The 15853-nt window shown below is 39.3% G+C and overlaps 1 pseudogene; it reads right to left on the bottom strand.

Annotated features, from left to right (window-relative positions):
* Positions 1-12368: 12368 nt before the first annotated feature.
* LOC118829360 lies at positions 12369-15853 on the bottom strand (annotated as a pseudogene).

Here is a 15853-nt window from a genome sequence, read left to right on the forward strand (position 1 = left end):
GCCAGCAAATTTTATTATATATGGCCCACTCATGGCAAAGATACAAATAAGCATAGGGGTGTAAAAACAATGAGCATAGGAAACTTATCTTCTGGATTCCAGTAGTTGGCCCCACAGAATTTGATAGAAACAATTGAAAAACTCCAACCTTTTCCATCTCCTTGATAGGAATACTTGAGTACTTATATAGGTGTGTACTTTTTTCAGACCCTTGACAAAAAAGCTTCTTTTACCTCTTGGTTCAGTGGATCTCTGCTGTGGGTAAGATTAGTGGAAAATTTCTCTGGCTTCTCCAGATGAGCCTGCTTGCCACTGGAAAAGTTGAAATAGGAGAAGTATGGAAGTGAGATGGAAGAATGCTCTTGAAGGGGCACTGATGAAGGCTACCATCAGTAAGTTATTATTTGATGAAATGTCTATAAGAGAAACATGAGTGTTCCTGCACCCCCCTCCCCATGAACCACGTGTTGAACCCACAGAGGTGAATTTTTGAAATCCAATGCATCGCATTCAGACATTATCACCTGGCTGCTAGAAGTGTCTCTTTTCCTTAGCACTCATATACACTAAGAGCAGATGCACTGTCCTGAGGCCTCCTAGGGTATCTCCATTCCTAGACAAAGAAGAACCCCAGGATTCCTTTGGCTCTCTCTAGAAGAAAATAGAGTGAACAATTGTAACAAAGAATAGACATCCTCACTGTACAACAGCAACACATACATAAAAGCAGTCATTGTGCTGGCTATAATGCAGACCATTCTCTTATAGTTATGTCATTAATAATTATCAGCTAGCATTTATATGGTGCTTTAAGGCTTTCAAAGCACCTTACCAAATTATCTCCATTTATCCACACAACAACCATGGTAGGCAAGTGTTATCTATTCTCCCTACTTATAGATTGGAGTAAATGGAAAGAGAAAGGGAAGTTAAGTGACTTGCCTCCAGGTCACACTGTTAGTCCAAGGTCCAAGGCTAGATTTGAACTCAAGGACTTTCTTACCCCAAGTCCAAAACTATCTGCTGCATTACAAACTTGCTGGCTCACCTGGGTGAAATGATCATAGCTTCATAGATTTAGAATTGAAAGGGATGTCAGGGGCCATCTACTCCAACTCCCTTCTTTTAGTGATGAGGAACTGAGGCCCAGGGAAGTTAGGTGTCTTGTCCTGAAGTCATACAGGCAGTAAGTGACAGAGCCATGACTTGGACAAGGAAGGAATAAGTTACAAGGAGCTCTTCCTCAAGCATCCTAATCTTGAAATTCTTTGGTGGAAGGTGGGGAAAATGGGGCATAGAATGTCAAAAAATTATATATATTTCATTTGCCTTTTTCTATACCTGACAATTCTGGGAACTCATTCTCTTGTAGTGATTTGAACTGTGTGTATCTGATCCAATTTATATTTCCTATAAGCAATTATCATTAATTCCCAGTTTCCTAAGATACACAGTTCCTCCATTTCTATTGGCCCCCTGCTCCTGTAAGTCACAGTATTTTGACTAGGTTTCCCTCTTGAGTCTGACTAATGAGACACCAGAGTCAAAGTAAATATCTGGGAAATCTCAAGTACTCTTTCCTTTGTGTGAGGATTATTTTTCACTAAGGAAATTTCTCTTCCCTATAGGGAAATGAGTAAGTGATCTTATTTGTGGTGTGTGCCTGCCTTCTCTTCCTTTCTAATAATAGGCTGACCTTACATAATGGTTGTCATTCAGTTGCTATTTTTCATTTGATTCCCCCCCAAATATAATGGATACCACTCATATAGTTTATTCATTCCATTTTACCTTTGGTGAATAATTTTCCTTCCCATTTAGTAGTGGCATAGTCTTTAGAGTACTTGACCCAGATTCAGGAAGATGTATTTTTGAATCCTGCTACTGACATTTAGCTTGATATATGGCTATGGGAAAGTCCCTAAAGTCAATCAGTAAGCACTTCCTAAGCATTTATCATATGCTGAGTATGATGGGGAACTAGCCAATGGGAGGCCATTCTCTGAGTGTGTGTGGACAATGTGCTCTGCTTGATGCCAAATGATGTGGTAGGGTTTGGTGAAGTTACCTGTGGAATTGCAAGATAATGTGTAATAGAAAGGCCCTGTTCCCCAATTGAGAGAAGTCTATCAGGCCACTTTTCTGTGTTCCTTTTGATTGGCTGCTGAAACAACACAAGGAATGCATATAAAGTCCTTTGAGGTATCATTGAAGCCCCCCTTTTCCTTTTGTCTTGTCCAGTGAGGAGGACAAGCTGTTATTTGGCTTCATGTTGGAGGAAATGGAACTAGCATGAAGCACTCAGATTGCTGAAAGAGGTAGGACCAGTGCCACCAGCCTCTCAGATCCCGCTCAGAAGCTGCCTTAAGTGCTTTGTATACAAAAAGGCAAGAAACATAACCCGAGCTTCTATTCTAGTGGGGTGACACTATCTATCTATCTATCTATCTATCTATCTATCTATCTATCTATCTATCTACCAATCAATATATAAATATATCTTGTAGATTTATTTATTATGTATGTATATTTATATAGTTTCCCAAAAGCCTTACTGAAGTTTTAAGCTTTAATAGCTGAAATAGTAATGTTTTAGCCATACATAATATTTAAGCTACTTAATAGTTTAAATACTAATATTTGTTCCAAACTTTCTAATGCTATATAGCATTACTCTATAGTAATATATAGGCATATAATATATAATATAGTATATACCATATGGTGTTTATATAGTATATCATATATTTGAAATATATATATAGTACTATATAGTATATATTTATATATATCCATATACAAATGTGTGTATGCATATATACATATATATTATGCAATGTGTATATGTATACACACACATATGCATCAAGGAAGGGACAGTTTGAGTCATAAACCCCTGAGCCTGTCAAATCTCAGCAACAACTGTAAATGTGCTGGCATGATACTGAAGGGATTTGCAGCACAGCTTTAGTAGCAGAATGTAGGAGCCAAGGATGCATAATACAATAAGGAAGGTAAGGAGGGTGTTTGAGACATAGAACAGAACCAGTGGCAGGATCAGGGGCACAGGAGAGGACCAGCAGTGGGTCTATGTCATAAATAAAATAATCAATGATATTGGGACCACAAAATGACAACTAAGAGAGCTAGACAGTGGACACAGAATAGCTGAGGAGGCCAGCTGCTCAGCAGAGAGACATGAAAGTGTAGTAGTGCCTCAAGGCCTTAATGTTGGGGAATGTAGTGGGTGGCAAATGGCAAGGTAAGGATCATAAGCTATGATGCATAAGAAAGAGGCTTCTGGAGTAAACAACTAGTGGAAAAGCTAGTTTTGGTCTTTGAGAGGAAATTTTCCAACATGTTGGGAACAGGGGAGATGAAGTACCATATTTTCAGGAACACAAAGTTCCTCAGTAGGATGTATATTGGGGTGTGAAACCTCTTGCCCCACCTCACTACACATATGATAGCCTCATTCCTCTTCATGATCAGCATATAGATGATTAAGAACAATAAAAAGAGTAAGGTTTGCATTTCTCACCAACCAGGGAAACCCAAGAGGACAAATTCCGTCAGTGTGCGTTCCTGACTCATGTGTTGGTCGCTGAGCTATGGAAAAGACATAAAGACAATTTTATCAGTTGCCATGCATATTTGTTATTTATAGGACAAGGATTTTAAAAAAAATATTTATTTTATTTTTAATTCATAAAATGAAACAAGCATTGCCACAACAGAGTAGAAGAAATGAAAAGCTGATTGCATATGAAACTACAAATCCACCATGCAAAACTTGCTATTCTTTCCAAGTATACAACAAAGTTATCATGTAAATTTCCTTTCCCTCCATTTTTTCTTCCCTCCTCCCCCCTGCCCTGGAGATGGCTACCATTAGACACAAATATGTATATATATGAAAAATCATTCTATGCATACTTCTATTTATCAGTTCTCTAAAAATGGCACTATGACTTCTTTTAAAATTTCCAAGGATTTTAGTGATGCTTTTGTAGGATTTGTATGCTAAACATCCTGTTTGTATAGAAACCAATTTGATATTATCCTGTCTTCTTCTTAACCTATAACCACTCAATTTTTTCTCTCTGTACCAGCAAGCTGGGGTCTCAAGTTTTGGGTGCCATCCATCAGACTTTAAGCTGACATTACCTCTTGCTTACCAGGATACCAAAGGCTTCATTCCCCATAAGGAAAAGAACACAGGGTTTCCTTTGGTCTCTTTAACATTTTCCAATAACACCATATCAACCTGTGAAGACAAATACCTGAGGATTGCTGTTTAAGAGGAACTTTCAGTGGATCTAGTGTGGTCCAGTTGCATATGGTTTAAAAGTTTACAAAGCTTATCACAGTTTAATTATGGTACCTTGTCTGCAGTGGAATGTTACCTTTCTAGGTTTCATTATGCTTAAAATTCTTATTGATATGGGCTTTGATACTAAATAGGTCTAGTTCCATGAGCCATGGAAATGGCTGGCCCAAATTGTTTTGTGTAGCCATTTGAGAACTTTTTCCATAGTCTTTCCCCTAAGAGTAAGGGTCCTAGGCAAGGTCTACTTCTGATTAACCCCATGGCTTGGTCCCCTTGGGATCTATTCTTGTGACCAATTGGCCACGGCTTGGAAAAACCTGTTATGACTTTTCCCCAAACTCCCAGTGAGAAATTACTCTTCCTTCTCAAGTACTCAAAGCTATTTCCCTGACTAAACTTTTTAGTAATTACAGTGCCACTGAATCTCAGCAGGATTTGGTTCACCAGGGGATAATGCCAGACCGATCAACCCCCTGCACTTCAATAATGAGTAAGGAAGATCAACATGAATCCAGTTTCTGATGTCCTGATAGTTGAAAGAGTGCACGATGTGTTGCAGAATATTTTTTTCTCTCAAAAGGCTCCTTTGAGGCAAATGTCATGTATGACATAATTTCAGAGCTGAAAGGGACCACAAAAGCCAGGGAATGTATTCCATGTATGAACAAGAATCCTTGTCACAACGTATGTCACAAATGGTCATCCAGACTTGACTTGAAGATCTGCAGCAATGGGAATCTTCCATTCCTCCCTTCTGAGGTTGTCAATTCCACTCATGGACAATTCTGATAGGAAATTCCTAATGAATGGCAAACCCTTGTTTGCATCTTAGGGACTTACACCCATGCTGCTTGTTCTGTCCTCTTCATGTAGGCAAAATAAGTCTTATCCCTTTTACCTGTGTTAGCCTTTGAAATATTTTTCTTCTTCTAGCTAAACCTTCTTGATTTCTTTTACCAATTCTTGGCAGAATCTTTAGCAACAGGACATTATCTTGAGGTCTGTCACTATCATGATCATTATCTTTTCTCTGAGTGCTCTGCAGATTGTCCAATGTTCTTTCTAATATATACCACCAAGAAGTAAACATACTACTTCATAAATGATCCTATGAACAAATTCAGAATGGCCCTCTTTACATAGTCTCACAAGGCAAGAGCTGTTTTTGGCTATCATACTATTAAGTTATTTGGAATCCGCTAAACACTCAGAGGCAGGTAGGTGGCACAGTGGACAGAGCACTGGGCTTAGAATTAGGAAAACTCATCTTCTTGCATTTAAACCTGGCCTCAGATACTTACTAGTTGTGTGACCCTGGGTAAATCACTTAACCCTGTTTGCCTGAGTTCCTCATGTGCAAAATGAGTTGGAGAAAGAAATGGCCAATGTCTCCCATATCTTTGCTCAGAAAACCCCAAGATGGGGTCGTGAGGAGTAGGACATGAGTGGACAACAAGAACAGAAAACAATCAGACCATTTGTGGATGGAATATTTATGTAGCATCTTCTTTTTCCCTTTAACTTCTATCCTCTCCTTTCCATTTCCACCACCACCATAGTAGTTCAGACCTCTTTACCTCATGCTTGGACCAATAAAATTTCTTCTTTAAGTTGTCTTTCTGCCTCCCGTTTCTCCCAACAACAATCAGTCCTGTAGAGGTTGTGTGGCCCCACTCCCCAAAGATCTTTAATATCCAAATATCTGTTACATTTATTGAATAAATTCCAAATGACTTGATGATCTCCAAGGTCCTTTCCAGTTCTTACATGCTATGCTTCTAAATTCCTTATCCTTGTTGATATTCAAAGCCCAATCTACTTTTCTGGATAATACATTGTAAAGGCAATCAGTGAATGGGAAGATCTTCCCCACCCATGTGAGTGGGCTTCGGGGGTGGGGCCCTCAGGGTCCTGGGGAGAGTGGCTAGGACTGGAGCCAATGGAAGCCTCTGGTGGGAGGAGCTTGCTGAATGGTTGGAGCAGAGATAAGAGGCAGTTGGTGAGGCAGTTGGTGAGAGCAGTTAAGAACTGAAGGAGAGAGGAAGCAGTCAGCTAGCTAGAACACAGCTTGGAGATTGGGGCGGAAGCGGCGGTGATGGCGGCAGGCACTACAGAAAAGCAGAACTGACCCTCATGGAGACCGGAGAGTGCTGAGCAGGGGCTTGAGGCCAGCGGGTGGTCTTCTTGCTGGAGGGCCCTGGCATTGGGTGGGGGGAAGCACCAGTATGGTTTGGCTTGCTGCCATAATGTTTTTCTGTGGCTTCCTGGTCACTATTGTGAGATGGGCATACTGGTTTTGGAAGGTTCTTGCCAGGATGTCGAATTGGGGACACTGGTCCATGGGTCTAGTACTTTTGAGTTTCAATAAATGCTTTAACTCCTCTGCCTTCTACTTAGAGAATTCCTTATACCCTGCGATTCTGGACCATTCAGGCATATTCATGGTTATCTTTGAAGTCATCAATTCTGCCTTAATGATATATACATTTACTGGCACACCTAAATGGAAAGGGAAGTCCTCAGAATGTAGTTTTGAGGTTTCAGCAGAGTCTGAACCAGAGGTACTGAAAGATAACTACCTAACATGTTAATTTTGTCCAGATCAGTACATTTTGACCAATAGGTCATAGATACAGGAAACAATATGGACATCCACAGAATAAACCTCCCTGGACTCCTTCCTTTAAAGAAAGGCAATCATGCTTGCAGGATATGCCAGAACAGAAAAATCTTTGGGACCCAAGTCACCAGAAATGTGTTGCTGCTTCCCAACTCAAGCCTGAGCTCCTTCCTTCTACCTCCTTGTACTTGCTTGCTATGCATCTTCCACACTGTGATGACCAGTTTAAAATATATCAGCCAGTGGTCAATTATGGCTAGCTACTGAATTTTCTGCCTAATCATAGCCTATAGCCTAGCAGAGATGCTAGGACACTCTCCTGATCTTGAGGTTATCATAGATAGGTTTCTTTTTTTTTTTTAAAAATCACATATTTTATTCTAAACTTATGAAATAAAAGAAGCATTTCTTTAACATAATAGAATAGAAAAAAGATGCTAGTATATGAAAACACAAATCTATTATGTACAGCTTGCTATTCCTTTTATATATATAATAAAGTAAGTATAAGTCTTTCTTTTATTCTTCCCTCACCCCCTCCCATGAGTGCTACCATTAACCACTAATATATGTATATATGTAAAGTCATTCTATACACATTTCTATTTAATAATTCTTTATTTGGATGCAGATAGTATCTTCCTTCATAGGTCTTTTGTATTGAATTTGGGTTTTTATAACAGTCAAAATGATTTAATTGTTCAAAGTTGTTCTTCAACAATACTGCTGTTACTGTATACAATGTTTTCTTGGTTCTGCTCATTTAGTTATTATTTCATGTAATTCTATCCATGTTTTTCTAAATCATTAAGCTCATCATTTCTTATAGCACAGTAGTATAGGTGTCTGCTTACATACAGCTCAGGTAGGTTACCTTTGCATCTTTCTAGCTCCAGTTTTATCTGCTACTATTCTCTTATATGTAACTTATTCTACAGTGAAATTGACTATTGGCCTTCCTAAAATATGATGTATACTTCTCCATTTTGGTGCCTTGAGTCCTACTGCTTCCTTCCCTTCATATAGTCATTTTATACAGCCTCATTAAGTTATGTAGTCATCATTTTATAGAGCAACATAAAATATAGCTTTCCAACTGGGTACTGAGACTTAGGCACGTTTTCTCCACATACCCATACAACACATGATTTCTCATAGGAAAACTAAATGGGCTGCCTAGATTCTCTTTCTGGAAGTTTATAGGATTTAGGAGTAGTTTAATTTGCCAGGAAGAATATGGAATCCTAGCAGAGGCAACAAGTTGTTATGCAGAAGTAAAGGCATGAAGTAGAAGATCCTCTTTACTTGAAACTATAAAATAGAACAGAAAGTCATAATGGAGGACATGTTACTGAAATATAAAGGTGAAGGCATAATGGAATCCTGCCTAGCTTATTATTGGATGTTGCACATAGACACAACCCATTAGTGGTAAATTCAATATAGTAAATTTCTGTATGTCAAGTTTCACAATGATGGGGCATACATTATGACTCTATGCAGGAAGAATAGTAGATTCTAAAGTTAAGGTTCCCTCTTGGACTTTGGGAATGAATAGAAATATCAGCAGTTTCTTGTTGAAACTCAGTGTTGGGAGGAGTTGTATTGAGAATGCCAATTTCTAATAGGAGTAAAACCCCACTCTAGCAGGGGAAAGAAGAGAGGGGGGAATTAGCATTTATACAACACCTACTCTACGCCAGGTTCTGTGCTAAGCATTTTACAAAAGTTATCTTGTTTGGTCACACAGCCAATTATTATGTGTATTGATATATGTATTTGTGAATTATTGTCCCCTAAAACATAAAAATTATGTTCCTCAAAACATGCCAGCACAAAAACATAGATTCATGGTAGGTGTGACTCAATTCAATTTTTTTTTTCTGAGAAAGATGTATATATGATGTATGGATATGGAAAGAGAAGGTAGTTTATCCACTATGGTTTCCGCATCATTTAAAAAGTCATGGAGAAAACTAAGAAGAGAAACCCCAAATTTAGACTTCTCCCTTCAAACTACATATAGTCTCATCTAGTATCTGATTTCAGGAGTCTTTGCTCTTGAAGTAAGTCTTTCCTCTGCTCTACACTTATTTTTTACCCAACATCTTACAAAGTCCTATAACAACAATACCTTAACCCTGGAACTTTCCTGTTATTATTGTTATTACTATTTAGTTTTGGCAGAGTATGGAATAGGTTGTACATGAGCAGATTATTTGCAGTAGTGCATAGAGGAAAGCAGAACAGTGATGATGATTATCTTTGATGCCATCTAACTTGAATTGAAGAAGAAACCTCAGGAAACCTTGAGTCATCTTTCTGGTTCACTTTCTTTAGTAGTGGAGTACATAAAGTTTTGAGGTACATGGCACATGAAATTTCTATTAGCAGTCAATAAAAACTCTTGGGTTCTGGTCTCTGATGAAGGGGCTTTGAAAGGGATGGGGAGATGGCAAAGGCAGTTAGATTCCCAAGGGACCGAATTTGTTTCTCACATAAATGTTTTCCCTGATGTCTCAAGCATCTTTTCAAGAATCCTTGGTTGCTGCCTTGTGTCCCTTCTATACTTGTGCTGTCTCCCTCATTCATAGTAGATTGGCTCTTGGGCATAGCTAGGTCTGATGAAGTAACTCCACGTTTGGGGACATATCTGGAGGGATCTGAGGAGAACATCCATTAGTTTAAAAGGGGAGGGAGCAGTCTACTGAGCAATCATCTTCTTTTGTGAATGAGGAAAATTTTCATGATTCATAGATCTTTCTACCCCCAATGAAATATTTGCCTCACGCACTTCTTCCTTCTAATGAGATTAAAACGCTATTTAAATGTAAACTATTGCGTGAACATACAAATAAGCAGTGGAATTGTTACAGGGTGGGTGCTTGGAGTGGGGGAGGGAGGTGACCCTCAGAAATCCCTCTGCTAGATATTAGTTTTGAAGGATGAAGAGCCTCACAGCATTCTGTAGGAAAGCTTGGCACCTCTCATTCGTTATTTAGCAGATTCTGAATCTGCATTGGTGTGCTGAATGACACCTGAGTATCCTCAGAGAGCTAATACATAGTCTTGAGCACTCACAGAAGTAGATAGGAATGCCAACAGTGCTTTAGTTCTCTCTAAAGGGGCACAGAATAAATGGCTTTACAAAAGAATAACCTCCTTTGAAGTGCTGGCTAATGGCAAGTGCACAGAAGCAGTAATTATACTGGTTGGCATGAGCTTCCTGCTCCCTCCCACCTCTCCTTGCCTTCATACTATGATGAGATTTCTTTGCTGAGCCTGGAGACAAGGTCAGGTAGCAAATGTCAGCCACAAGATTCTCCCTTTCATAGTTCCTGATAGGAAAATATTGTGGAAAAATATTACATGTAGATTATTTCTTATATTCTGTTTTAAGGACTTCTAGCTCCAGTGCCCTAGGAGTGTGGTCCTTTGTATGGGATCCAATTTATGTGTCATATAAATGAATATTGTTAATTCCTAGGTTTCTCTTCAGTAGGTTTAGTGGGTATACTGCATTTCCACTGGGGTTGTATTCTTTGTTTTTTATTTTTTTCAGATTTATTATTTATTTTAAGGCTGTTCCTTTTTAAATTTTGAGTTTCAAATTATCTCTCTCCCTCCCACTTCCTCCCTCACTGAGAAGGCAAGCAATATGATATCAATTATACATGTGAAATCATGCAAAAACATATTTCCATATCAGCCATATTACAAAGAAAGGAAGAGAAATAAAGTGAAAAAATTATGCTTAAATTTTCACTCAGAGTTCATCAGTTCTCTCTCTGGAGGTAGATAGCATTTTTTCATCATGATGCCTTTGAAACTATCTTGGATCCTAGTATTGATTAGAGTAGCCAAGTCTGTCACAGTTGATAATCATTACAACATTGCTGTTACCGTACACAATGATCTCCTTATTCTCACTTCATTTATGGCTGTTCATATAGTTCTGACCATGTTTTTCTGAAATTATGCCCCTCATCCTTTCTTTTCTTCTTCTTTTTCCTTCCTTCCTTCCTTCCTTTGTTCGTTCTTTCGTTCCTTGGTTCCTTCTTTCCTTCATTCCTTCGTTCCTTCCTGCCTGCCTTCCTTCTTTCCTTCTTTCCTTCCTTCCTTCCTTCCTTCCTTCCTTCCTTTGTTTCCACAGTGACATCATGAGATGCGGCATGGCATAGTGGATAGCTGTTGGGGGCGGGAACGGGAGATGTTGGGGGCGGGAACACTTAGAGCTAGCTTGCTGTAATTGCCATATTAGGATATAAAGTAGGACTCAGCCTGTGATTGGACGATAGAGCTCGCATAGGGAGGGGTAAAGCTATAAGAGCACTCGCTTCGGGGAAGTGCGGCGTTCCGGGATGTAGTCGCGGCGGAATAAAGAGCTCCCTGATTACCTCAGGTGTTCTGTCTGGTTCTTCCTCCACGAGGGTCGTGGAGGCCGGTGGCCCCCCGAAGACTCATCATGCTGCGACTTGGTGAGTGAGAGGACGGGCTAGCAGTGGTGGGGACAGTAGTGCGAGTGCTGTAGATAGAGCACTCCGCAGATAGCAATGTACATTTTTTAACATTTAATTTTTATCTTATTTTTTTCTCAATTACATTTAAACAAAATTTTTTAACATTTGTTTTTTTAAAGTTTGAGTTCTGTATTCTCTCTCTCTCTCTCTCTCTCTCTCTCTCTCTCTCTCTCTCTCTCTCTCTCTCTCTCTCCTTCTTGGGAAAGCATCAAATTGGATATAGATTATAGATGGATAATCATGCAAAACATTTCCGTAGTATCTATGTTACAAAATAAGATGTAGACCCCAAACCCCAAGAAGAGCAAATAAAGTTAAAAAGGTACGTTTTAATCTGCTTTAGGATTCCACCAGTTCTTTCTCTGGATATGAATAACACTTTTTCATCTTAAGTTCTTTAGAATTGTCTTGGATCATTGTATTGCTGAGAGTAGCTAAATCATTTACAGTTGATCATTGCACAATCTTGTTGTTACTTTGTTCAGTGTTTTCCTGGTTCTCCTCATTTCACTTTTCATTAGTTCATGCAAGCCTTTCCAGGCTTTCCTGAAAGCATCCTGCTCATCATTTCTTTTAGGACAATAGTATTCCATCCTAATCATATCCCACAACTTGTTCAGCCATTTCCCAATTGATTGGCATTTCTGCAATTTCCAATTCTTTGCCACAACAAAAAGAGTTGCTATAAATATTTTTTGTCCACATAGGTCCTTTTCCTTTTCTAAAATCTCTATTGTGACTTTGTGGAAGCATGAGATGAAAAAAGGCACACAGGATGAAAAGGTATCGATGGGTTGCAGAATTCAGTGGTAGAGGAATTATGAGACCTCAGATCCTTCAAAGTATTGAAGGAGAGCCAAAGAGCAATATCATAGTCATCTTACTTTTCAAATAATTCTCATGAACTCTGGCTAATTTTCAATCCTCCTAAGACTTTCCTCAGGGCATTTTTCATATCCTTGTTGCGTAGACTGTAGATTAGGGGATTTAAGAGGGGAGTTACTACTGAGTACATCAATGTGACAATCTTCTGCATTCCAGCTGGATTCCCAGATGTTGGGCTTACGTACATCACCATGAGGGTGCCATAAAATAGAGACACAACCACGAGATGGGATCCACATATGGAGAAGGCTTTATGTCGGCCAGCACCAGAGGGAACACGCAACACAGCTCTGAGGACCAGGGTGTAGGATCCGAGGATGGAGAGGAAGGGTTCAAAGAGAATCATGGAATTGAAAGTGTAGCAGATGAGATTAATTTTAGGAGCAGGGACACAGGTGAGTGCAAATAGTGGGCCTGGGTCACAGACAAAGTGATCAATGACGTTAGGGCCATAGAAGGGCAACTGAGATATAAGAATAATGGGAACTGGTTAACAAAGGAATCTACCCACCCAACAGACAGATATCAGGGTGGCACAAAACCATCCTGTCATGATGGTGGGATAGTGTAGTGGATGGCAGATGGCTAGGTACCGATCATATGCCATGACTGATAGGAAGAAACACTCAGTAACCCCAAGAGAGAAAAAGAAATAGAACTGCAAGAAGCATCCAGAGAAGGAGATGGTCTTGGTCTTGGATAGAAAGTTGGCCAACATATTGGGAACAGTAGAAGAAACATACCATATTTCAAGGAAAGCAAAGTTCCCCAAGAGGATGTACATGGGTGTGTGGAGCTGCTTGTCCCATTTCACTGCACAGACAATGGCTCCATTCCCCAACAAAGTCAGCATGTATATCACTAAGATCAAGAAGAGGAGATTCTGCATTCTCCTGTTATCAGAAAAACCCAGGAGGATGAACTCAGTCACAGTGTGTGTGATTGATCTGTTAGGTTCCAAAACTGTGGAAAAGACAGACAAAATGACACAAACTATCTTGTTTCCTAGTAAGGATACTAAGAAGAAAGTTTAAATTTCAATGGACAGCACACTGGTCCATTCTGAAACTAGATATCTTGTCCTTAGCTCTTATGGGACATGCCCTAGTGGAGAAAATAGTATGCGAATTAAAGAGGTTTCTGCTTAATCTGAAGGTAAACAGGTATCACAGATTAATTCCTGAATAGTGTCAGTTTTGTTTGTACTCTGGGGGAACACATATAATCTCCTGGTAGTGTTTCCACAAGTGTAGGTGCACTATCAGAACCCAGTGTGCATACAGAAGGATATATACACGGTTACCTAAGATCCCCGTAGTCTACAGAATCACAGTTCGATAGCTAGAAAGGACCTTTGAAGTCATCTAATGCAATGATCTCATTTTTTTTGAGCTAGGTAACCTGAGTCAGGGAGTGGCTGGGTGGGATTTAAGTGACTTGTCCAAAGATAGATGGGTAGTAATTAGCACAGCCAGTATTCAAACCCAGGCCTTCTCACCTCAAACCCAGCCCTCCTTCCATGGCCATGGTTCCTGAAGAGTCTTCACTGTATCTTTCTTTTGCATGGCATTAATCTATACTCACATATTGTTAGGGGCTAGCCTCAGTAGCACTAGTCCTTTTATTACTCTTCCTGCTGCTTAACTGTTATGGCTGATTGAAGCTTCAGTGCAGAAGGAAATACTTGTGCCTTCATCTAGGGAAACAGTTCTACCTGCTTGCTTTCTATCTCGGAGGACTTGCTGTATATAGTGCCCATGGTTTCTGTGATAACATTAGTTTGAAACAAAGACTGTTTTATTCTGTGTGACTCCTGTTTCTCTAAATCTTAGTAAGATTTATTTTTTAATGTCAATATGCCCCCTAAATGGGTAAAAGTGTGCCTTATTTCCTCTTAGTTTGAAGCAAGACAGATCTTGAAGTTGAAATCACAGTGACTTTTGTTGTAGCTAATGTTACTTACATTAAAATAGAGTTACCTTTCCACTAGCACGATCTTTGAATGTGAAAGAACATAAATGTCGTCATCTTCAGATGAACCTATTCATGATATTTTGTTAAAACTAGAGATAACCATACTGTAACTCTTGTTTTAGCCATTAAAATTGATTACATATCTTTTCATTTTTCTTAACCACTAATTCATTCCTATTTTGTTGTTTGTTCTTCATTTTTGAAGAGGACCAATGACATCATGTGGTGATGTTTTGACTTGAGTGTGAATTGGTTTTAAGTGAGGCAGAGTTGTGCAAAGTCATGAGCCTCACTCTCCCTGAGTTTTCAAAGTCCAGTGGTGGGACAAAAGTCAAAATGAGCAGCCAGATCCCATGATGGAGTGAATGACCTTGGGGTCTATATTGTCTGACCAAACTCTAAGTGCCCCACAGTGCCTGCTTCAGCCTCCTTCATGGCCGTTGGAATAAATTGTTCTCATCCCATCCATTCTGCTAGAGAAAGCCTTCACATGCTTGTGGTAGACATCCCCTTAACTCACTGGCAGGTCTGAAATCTGTCAGTTACCCTCATCCTGGTTTAGCCCTTCTGTGGGGATGGTTTACTGAGGTGTGGCCTCTTTGCATGCTAGTGTTTTGGAGTTCCAGGTGAGAGTTGGATGAAGGGCTTGCCAGGCCCTGTCACACCAGAGGTGCTAATCTTCCCTGAATTCCCCATACACCCTCACTACTTTTTCACTTGAATAATGAAACAAGAGAAAGAAGATTTTTTTGATAAGCACAAATAAGTAGGACACATTTGTTTATGCTGGAAACATGAATACTCCAGCGTCTACATGAATATACCCAACATTCATTTATGAAACATTTATTAAGCACTCACAGTGTGCAAAGCACTCTAGCATTGCAGAAGACATATGGGTTAGCAGAGATTTAGTCCCTGACTGCATGAAGGTTGCAAAAATAGAAATGACCTGATCTGCAAGGGTGAGGAGTACAGTTTAAAAATATCTGAAAAGATTTTCATTAAATAATGCAAAGAAATCAGAACCCATGGAGGAAAATACATACTAAGCACAAACATGGAAAATGACAGGTGTATAGTAATGAATGTATCATAGAATCACAAATTTGAGAGTTGGAAGAGAACTCAGTATCCATCTAGCACAACCCATGCTCCTGTTGTTATTGTTTGTCCTTCCTCTCGAAGAGGACCATGAAATTGGCATTAAAACAATCTCCACTCTAACCTACCTAGCAAGTGATCAGCCAGACTCTCCTTGAAGACCTCCAAGGAGGGAGAAAGAAAAATTGTTTGCATGTTAGAGGGAATGACTGCTAAGATATTTCAGATATTTTATATGTTGCAATTAATTTATTCCACTGTAGTCACAAGAAAGAGCAAGATTACAAGTTTCTGATATTTAACATTGTTTACAACAAAGCAATAAAACATATTGATTAATCTCACACTAAACCCAGGCAAAATAACAGGTTGTTTTGGATAACATGCTCACTTACTGAAATTCATCCTTTTGTCCTCCAT

Source organism: Trichosurus vulpecula, chromosome 8 (genome assembly GCF_011100635.1).
Source record: "Trichosurus vulpecula isolate mTriVul1 chromosome 8, mTriVul1.pri, whole genome shotgun sequence".
NCBI classification, from domain to species: domain Eukaryota; kingdom Metazoa; phylum Chordata; class Mammalia; order Diprotodontia; family Phalangeridae; genus Trichosurus; species Trichosurus vulpecula.